This window comes from Pholcus phalangioides, unplaced genomic scaffold (assembly GCF_987345545.1).
Source record: "Pholcus phalangioides strain wild (caught in Gottingen) unplaced genomic scaffold, Ppha-v1.0 ptg000011l_1, whole genome shotgun sequence".
In the NCBI taxonomy this organism is placed as follows: Eukaryota; Metazoa; Arthropoda; class Arachnida; order Araneae; family Pholcidae; genus Pholcus; species Pholcus phalangioides.
The window spans coordinates 46326815-46336711 of NW_028301604.1; the positions used below are offsets into that span (position 1 = coordinate 46326815).

Below are 9897 nucleotides of genomic sequence, written 5' to 3' on the forward strand. Positions count from 1 at the left end.
TGCCCCCCCCCTCCCCTGGATTTTGAAAATACACTAAAAATGGTATATATACACACATACATTGAGCACATGTGCTTTGCCCCCCCCCCTCTCCTGGAAAAAGTTGAAATGATGGCCCTGCACCTTCCAAAAATTGACATCTTTGCATTCCAAAAATGAAATCAAACTGTCTCAACTAGGAATTTCTGTAGATTCTAGGGTCATTTCGAATTGTTTTCTTGTTTCTCTGTCCAATTTTCTGAGAATTAAATTGGATAATATTACTTCACTCAGAGCATCTGTTTTAAGATTTGCAATGTTTAATGCTCTCAGGTGCTTTAGAATGTTGACTAGCAAGGCTCTTAAATCTTTAGCTGACTCTTGGGTGATTTTAGGGATTGAAATTAATGCATTGATATGCGTATCAACAATTAAACTTTTGTTTTTGAACCATTTCTTTAGTGCAGAGAATAACAAATCGAAGGTGTCCTCAATGCTTTGAACCTGTCTAGCTTCACTTTTTAAAGCAGCTTGTAAATAATACAGTTTTTGTGTATTGGAAAGGTTATTATTTTCAGTATTCAGAGAATTGAACTGATTTTTGAACAGAGTCCACTCTTCATATTTACCCCTAAATTGTGGCAGGGGAATTTCTGGTAGTTTTACGTTTTGCTTAGAGGCATTCGTTTCGATTTTACTTGGAAAGAAACTCAACAAACTTAAACGGATTTCAATGTCCTCTAATTTTTCTTCAATTTCGCAGAGCTCTAGATTTAGAACTGTCACGTTTAATGTTTCTTTTCTGCACTTAATTACTGCCTCACTGGCACTTTCATTATCCGACAAGAATTTATCAAGTCTGCTGATTTGGGCCTTGACGCTACCCTTATGTCGACTTAGCAGTTAAATTTGCCATCATGTGAATTGAAATATGAAATTTTTGAAATTCTACTTACAGTTTCTTGTAACGTCTTTTGTACAGAAGTTGAATATCCAGAGTTTAGCTGATTCACTAATCAACTATCAATCTATAGGTTCACTGGTGCTCATGTAACGATGGACCACGCTCATGGTCACTACCATGAATTCAAACACACACCTTGTGTTTTTAAAACTCAACATTTAATTCTGTAAGAAAGTTGATTCAGTAATGCATCAATGAAATGCAGGGGAAAATTAATACACGTTCTCCCATTGAGCATTGTCAACATACTCACACACATTTCTCCAGAGAGAGACATAATAAGAAATACACAAGAAAAGAAAAGCTAATGTTGACATCAACTCTATCTTGTGTCAGGAGCAAGAGATAAAAAGTTAGGCGTTTCCAGATGAAACATGTTTTTCCCATCCTCAGAAATAAATATCACAGTTTCTGCCATTATTTAAATATTTTGAAATCTGCGTCCTCCAGAATATTTGACCACGAGTTGCCAGTGATGACTATTGGAGGTTAAGCAGTGTACTAAATAGTACAACTCTTAATATTGAACATGAATAAGTTAGTAAGTAAGTAGTAAGTAGCTGAGGATGAAATGCAATGTGATCATGCTCTCTTCACAATCACTATTTATACACAAGCAGAACAGGTTCAATCTCGGACCAATCGGACTAGTGAAAACCTTCTGCATCCAAGGAACTAGAATCACATAATTACAACTAATTTGCATTCAAGTATATAAGATTCAGGAGCAGCTTGTGCCCAGGTGACAGACCCCAAAATTTAGCACAATAAAAATTCACACGACGTCCCTCTTTTGATTCGTATCTCAACAATGGAAATGCTGAGAAAATAGACAGGACCTCTGACCATAATACCAGAAACAAGAATGTAAGCTATCGGGGCGACTCGACAAAATCTGTACCCGTGCAGGACTTATTTTTTGCACCTCTTTCCTATTTCCCCCATAGTCCCTACATCCTGCATCAGGGCACCTGAGCTAGAATCTTTCGTGGGACCCAAGCCAGATTTTCCATGAGGCTCCTTCTACAGTTAATTTATAGTGTGGAAAAAAAAAAATATATGAATTTAGTCCTGGCCCCAAGCTGAAGCCCTGTCAGCCCTACCATTGGGGGTGATGCCCCTCCCTCACAACTTATCCAAACAATTCCTAACAAAAAAAATTTTTCGCCCTTTTCGAAACAAAAAAGAAAAATTATATTTCAAAAGCAGGATGTATGGTCACATACAGTTTGCACGGTAAAAAATGATGTGCAGCTTTCTTCTGGAAAAAAAAATCAGGTTTATCTCTAGGTCCCTTTCACCGAAGCCCTGTCAGCCTCCTGCCAGGGTTGCCTATGAAGCTTCACACCCGTGTGCATTGGCGTACGCAAAGGGGGGGGGGTTTGGGGTTCTAACCCCCCAAGCCGAGATTATAGTGTTATTTTGCAGGAAAAAATTTAAGCCCCCCTTGAAAAGAAAAAAAAAAATATTGAACACCCCCCCCCCCTTAAGAAAATTCTGCGTACGTCTATGCCTGTGCGGCAGGTAAGCTTGAGCCACCCCTATTCAGGGCTAGCACCAAGCATGAGGTGATGAGGCAGCCGCCTAGAGTGGCATTTTTTATGACGGATTTGTAATGAGTTTTCACTTTTTTGCACATCAAAACCATTTTGACGGGGGAAGTGTGAGTTTATAAATAAGTGCAAGTAAATACAAATTGGCCTACTTTTGAAATGCTCTGTTCAATGTGCAATTCAACTCAATACAGCTCCTTGCCTGCATTTCTGAAAAGTGATGTATGTCTTTACAGATAGTCCAGACTATCTTTTCTAGTTGCATCCATCTTTTGGGAAGGTTCAAAATCATATAAGTGATGGGAACTTATGGTGCATCTGGTTCTTCAGGGGTTCAGGTCTCTAGAGGAGCTGGTTTCTGAAAAATTAAGTTCCTTCTCTTCTTTGTAAAAGATCTTTTCACTCTTTATTAAAATTTTTCCACTTGGCTTTTCTTTTGGCCAAAAACCTCAGCAAGTTTTGATTCCTTGTTCATCTTCCGACAAATGCCTGTTTTGGCTGCTTGTTTTTTTGTATACCAATGGTTCTCCAAAGTGTGCTTCACAGCTTCTGAGGGTATTGCGGTAAGCTTGCAATATTCATATGCGGCAGTTCATTGCTTTGAAGTGGTTCTTTGTTAGGCTGCTCTGGGGAGCCGCTGATGAACATTGACTATGGCAAGGAAGCTGCGGGTGAGTTTGAGAGCCATCATCTTTGGTCTCTCATGCAAGAAAAGCTTAGGCAATATTGCTCATTACTCTAGCACCAAGTAGTGTAACATGAATTCTGGGTCACACGTTTGTGAAGAAATAGTCTGTGAATTCCCAAAGGTTTTGCAACCAGCGTAGGGGATGTGAGGTATGGTGTCTTATATTGTTGAGCCCCTTGAGTGGGATTATGGTATAACTGCAAACCGATATGGGGCCCCTATTAAAATGATTGAGGAGGTTGCTCCTATCTGTGGTATCCTTTTAAAGGAAAAAGGAGCAGAGGAGATCTCCTAAGGATATGGCCAAAACTCAACATGAGGTTATTGAAAATAACTCATGAGAGTACGAATCAGAGCAGAAAATTGATACTTCCCTTGAGTTCAGGTGTTTGGTATAATTGAGAAAATTTACCAAGTTCGAACGCTGGTTGCATTTACTACATCACTTAGTGTCACCTGATGATCACCAAAGTAGTTCCTTCTTGAGATTGAGAAGGCGGGGGCATTATCCCACATAGTGAAGTGGAGTTTCGTCTTCCTCTCCACACACAGGACAAATAGGTGAATCTACATAGCCACAGTTATATGTAGGTATTTCGCTAGGTTAGCATGACCAGTGATGATTTGTATAACCTGTTGAATCTGTTTTCTATTCAGTGAAATAAGTTTATTGGCAATATTCGGTTGGGGGTTCCCAAGGCCAGCTTGGCTTGTCTACAGTCCTGCCTTGAGTTCCATTGCCGAAAATGTTTATTTTCTATAGATTGTTTGACATCTCCTTTTATTGTTGACATGGAGACATGATCGAAAGGTTCAGGTCCAGATAGCTTTAGGTTCGCTGCCTCTTCAGCTATTTGGTCTGCTAATTCGTTTCCCTTTAAATTTTCATGTCCAAGAACCCAGTAAAGATTGATGTTGTTGTCAAATATTGACAATTTATTCAACATATCAGTGCAGTATTTGATGCACAATTGGAACTTGAAGTTATCAAGAGCCTTTAATGCTGCTTGGCTATCCGAGAAGATAATTTGTTTGCCATGATACCCTTTAGAAATCAGGCTTTCATCCAGTGTGGCTATTGCAAGTACTTCAGCTTGGAAAACTGTAGTCGTTGTACCAAGATAAAAATGTAATTTATGGTAGTCGTGATCCACTCCAGAGATGCAGAACATTGCTCCAGCCCCAGTTTCGGCTATCCTGGAGCCATCAGTGCAACATTTGATAACTCCCATTGAGATGTTATCAATTATGTTAATTTCATTTCTTCCAAGCATGTGGATAGTGTGATTTTTTTGTAAAATGTTTTGTTTTGTAACAAGAGTCTTTTGGCATTAGTAGAGAAGGAATTTCTACTTTAGCAGACAGCTGTCAAAACGGTTTTTAAAAGAGGGTTTGTATCTCATATAAAGTCAGTTGCACTAAGTACCATTACTTTTCAGCCTGTATACATGGTCTTAAAAGCTTCTTGTAGATACCATCTTAGAGGTGGCAGCCTGAGAGCAGTTTCAAGGGTGATAGAGGGGGAGCTGGGTAAAGCTCTCATAATAAGAATGCATGCTAATCTTCGTACTTTTTGTAAGGCAGTCTCGTAAGAGGTCTTTGCTAATGCCTGATGCCATACCACACATCCGTAGCTCAGCATTGGGCATGCAATAGCAGTGTAAATCCACTGGGTGATTTTAGGATTTAAACCCCATGTTTTACCAATAATTCTTTTGCATAGCATAAGTATATTAGTGGCCAGTTTAGCTCTTTCTTGAATATGGAATTTCCAAGAGAGCTTAGAATCCAAGTGGCATACAAGGTATTTTACTTTGTCACAGATGGTAAGATCTTGTCCCTTGAGGGTTAGGTTTCCAAGTTCCCACTTTCTGTTCCATGTAAAGACCACTATTTGGTTTTTCTGTGGAGAATACTAGTTGATGCTCATCACCCCATTTAAGTTTGAGAGCCATTGGTGTATACTTGTATCTGCTCTTCATAAGGGGTGCCATAAAAAGCTGCTAGCTTTATCTTGTTTTTCTGCAGCGGTCTTCACGATGCTTTCAAAAATATTATAATTTACTTGTTTTGACCCAACATGTAATTTGGCAGCCCAAAATATCCACAGAAATATTGACACTATATTAGTGCAGAGTTTGTCTCGGACAAAGAACACCTTAAGTTTTTGGGTTATTTATTGTCTCTTTTCTATGGGATTAAACTTGTGTTTCTCAAATGTGTGTGCTGCTGCTCTTAGGGGCGTCATCAACATTGGTCAAGAACGTTGTGGCGAGCTGTTGACATTGATGATTGCCTATTTAGTGCTTTGAAGAATGTTTCTTTTATAGACTATTCTGGGGAGCCACGGGTGTCAAAAGTTTGAGAACCCTTGTTCTAAACCACCAGTTTGATCTGTCCTCACCCCAGTGGGTCACGACCTACACTTTGGAATCTTTGTACTAGGATAATAGACGCAAAGAAAGAAAACCATTTTCAAATAGTCCTATTGAAGGGACGACAAAATTTCTAGAGCTGGCTGTGATAACATATATTCTAGTTTTGAGTTTTTGGATGGCAACAGAAATAATATGGAGGGAGCTGGCTAGGCTTCCTCAACATGTCAACAAAGTTTATAGGAGGGTGAAAAACAAAGAAAGATTGACACCAGTGGAAGTCTGTGGTCCCCCTTCTGCCAGCAAAACAAGGTATTTGCAAATATATAATTATCTACGCCTAGATACATAAAATCATATCAGAACAATATATAACATGATTCAATAAATTAAATCACCTTATGGACTCAACCAGGTGTTCATTCGAGAAAACTATTGTCATGATAATATTGGATATAGATAGAGATAATTTTGGTGGGATGTCAGAAGCCTGACCTCTGGTCCTATCCTCGTCTTGCAACTGCAAGACCACACTCCACGGTTGAGAGACTTAAGCAGATTAACTAGCCTGAGTAGGAATGCCAATGCGATCCTCGCATTGTTTTTGGTAGCTTAAGTCCCTCGGTTGTGAAGTGAGAGATCACTAATTTTTCACTTTGGAAAGTCAAATTATCCAGTGTCAACCTGAGATTGCCAGACAGGTTACTGTATCATCATCAAGAGACGTCTGACAAACATGTTTATATCAAGAAAGATGACGTGGTGAAAACAGAGTTTAATTACCCTTACGAGCGCCAAGACTGGGTTACAATACTAGTGCAACCCAGTGCATAATGTAGGGGAAAAAAATTTGTTTTTACAGCCCACCTGTTTTTTTTTTTTTCTTCATCCTCCTTCCATGTCACAGTAATAATCCATGTTAAAATAATCCTTACAGCACACACACACATGTAATAATCCACTTAATAAATCAAAATAACCCACGGTCAATTTGTCGCACTCAACTCGTCGTGCCTCAATTTGTCGCGATACAAATTCGTCGCGGTACAAGTTTGTCGCGGTATCAATCCGTCGCGGTACAAATTTGTCGCAGCTCCAATTCGGCGCGATACAAATTTGTCGCTGCTCCAATTCGTAGCTGTACAAGTTTTCCGCCGTGTCAATTCGTCGTGACGTCAATTTATATATTACAGTGGAGAATCAATTCGTCGAGCCGTCGATTCTTCACTGTACATTCCACGCGAGCTTGTATGTAGGTTTTTGTCTTACATGTGAAATAAAAACATGAACAAAAGTGTACACGCAGTTAACTGAAAATAATTAATTTTTGTCAATGCAGAAAGGTCATCGAAATTAAAATTACAATATCAATTACATTTAAAAATTTAACTGCATATAAAAGTTTAATTATGTTTGAAAATTATCGTTGAAAAGCCTATCTTTAACGGTAAATTTCTATCTGACCCATGGGCTCGAGAGTTTCTCCTGCCCCCCCCCCCCTTCAAGAGTCACCAACATTTACCATTACAGTATCTCCATAAGAACCTGAAATATTTAATTAATTAATAATTCAATTAAATTAATATTGAATTTTCACCGTATAAGCCGCACTTCCCGCTTTTGTTGGGATTTCTCACAGCGAAGGGAGTTGGGCGCAGATCAAGGATGGAAATGTACAGTGCTTATGAATGACGATTCGATGAAGTTTTCATAATGCCCACAGGATGAGGCACCACCGACAAAGGCAATGTAATCTCCAATAAGAAAGATGACTGTGGGTCAGTCGCATAGATACAATATAACCATTAATCTTATGTTTATAATCAGTCACATATCTTTGGCTGGCTTGTTTGAATATTTTCACAAAGTTTTCATTAGCATCTAAGCTTTTGGAACAAGGTTGGTGTGCTTGGTCTACATATTTCTGTTGGCATAAACATGGAATATTGCAAAACCAAACGTGGAAATGATATGTGGGTTTACGTGTGTGTTTAAAAGTTTTTTCCCCCATAATTCATGTTCCGAAATTATAAAAACTTTTAATGCAATTCAAAATGAATTAAACTATTGTTAATTTTCTTTATTTGAGTTTATTGTTGTATCTTAAAGAGAGATACAGGTTATACGGATGACAAAAAATAATGTAGTACTTTTTAAAATTAAATTGTTTGAATTGAATTTAAATTGCAATAAATTGAAATCTTCTACGTATCTTTAAAACAAAAGAAAAAAATTATGGTAGTTCAAAATACCATCACGTATTATTCTATAAATCATCATCGGGTTTTTACTGCGATATTCACGTATATAAGTGTAAATAAAATGATACTCAAAGCACTGAAAATAAATAAAGGTTTAGATATTGTGGAGTGTTTATATGTACGATACAAATTGTTTTTAAAATTAAAATTATCCTAATAAATGTAGGCTATAATCAGAGGCGGATTTATAGTTTTCCCACCTGTGAGCTATTCAAACCTTGTCTTCCTTCTTCCTTTCTAATTCATGTTCTTGATCACCAATTACTTAATTTTGGTCAGGCCCTTTCATTTGAACTTGTCATCTTGGGATAAAGCCCACATACCCCCTCCCCACCTAGGAAATATACCTCTGAATATAATAATCTTACATTGTCTGTTAATGTTAATTCACTTGTATTGTAAGAAGAAATTTTTACTAATCGTTGACTGGAGCCGTAGACCAATCACACCAGCCTTGTATCAAAAGCTTAGACGCTAATGAAAACTACTGTATGTGAAAATATTCAAACAAGCCAACCAAAGATATGTGACTGATTATAAACATAAGATTAATGGTTATATTGTATCTATGCGACTGACCCACAGTCATCTTTCTTATTGGTGATTACATTGCCTTTGTCGGTGGTGCCTCATCCTGTGGGCATTATGAAAACTTCATCGAATCGTCATTCATAAGCATTGTACATTTCCATCCTTGATCTGCGCCCAACTCCCTTCGCTGTGAGAAATCCCAATAAAAGCGGGAAGTGCGGCTTATACGGTGAAAATTAAATATTAATTTAATTGAATTATTAATCAATTAAATATTTCAGGTTCTTATGGAGATACTGTAATGGGGCAGATAGAAATTTACCGTTAAAGATAGGCTCACTGTAATTTGGGGAATATCATACAAACCGAAATTTTTCCACATGATATTGAAATTTTATCACAGCAAAAATCAATTATTAAACATTTCAAATTTTTATAACCGAATTTTCAAATATAATTAAACTTTTATATGCAGTTAAATTTTTAAATGTAATTGATATTTTAATTTCGAGTGTCATGTACATGAAGAATAATGATCTAATTAAAAGTCTGATTTCATTCTTTTTACTCGAGAGTTGTTACTTTAGAGTTGAAAAAAAATCAAAAATCGATTGACATTTGCAGTGGTGTCAGAGACAGACATGCTGTTGGTGCCCAGGGTACTTTATGGAATGGGTATGAGCACCCAGAGAAATGATTCAGAAATCAGAATTTCCTACTTCAAGATCAAGACAAGAACCCACAAGTTCCAAACACTTCCGGTATGCTTGGCCAGTCAAAGGTGCCGACATGAAGGAAACATTGAGGAGGTGGGGGGGGGGGGGGCTGAAAATCGCCATTCATTCCGTTTATAAGGGACTCAAACCCGTACTCAGGGACTCAAATCCCGACAAAAAGTGTTAAATGCGTCCTATACGGTGGAAATTAAAATTTAAAAGTTTATTTGATCTCAATTTTTTATTTGGGTGAGCTCTTCAACATCCTTCACTGTGAGAAATGGAAATCCCGACAGAGATGCGACTTATATGGTAAAAATCAAATTTTAAAAATTTAATGACTTCAATGAATACTTTCCTTCATTTGTTAAAAATTAAAACAGATGGGCAGGGGGAACATTTCCAATAAATGAGAAAAAAAATTAGTTCCATTTTTTACGCCTAAAGCACCTACCCTATTTATAAGATCACAACGAACATATGAATTTTAAAGCAATTCAAATTTGTCGCGATGAAATGAGCTTGCGACAAATTTATACTGCAACAAAATAAGCCTGCGACAAATTTGTACCGCGACAAAATGAGCCTGCGACAAATTTGTACCGCGACGAGTTTGTAGCACGACGAATTGACGCTGCGACAAATTGACTGCGATGAATTGACCTAGACCCCCCTTATGAGTGCCAAGACTGGGTTACAATACTAGTGCAACCCAATGCATAATGTAGGGGAAAAAAAATTGTTTTTACAGCCCACCTGTTTTTCTTTTTTTCTTCATCCTCCTCCCATGTAATAATCCATGTTAAAATAATCCTTACAGCACACACACA

The 9897-nt window shown here is 37.7% G+C and overlaps 1 protein-coding gene across 1 annotated transcript in view; it reads left to right on the top strand.

Annotated features, from left to right (window-relative positions):
* The window catches only part of Rab39 (RAS oncogene family member Rab39), a 141004-nt gene that overhangs the window by 13682 nt on the left and 117425 nt on the right, over positions 1-9897 (top strand). The gene's annotated exons all lie outside the window — the stretch shown is intronic.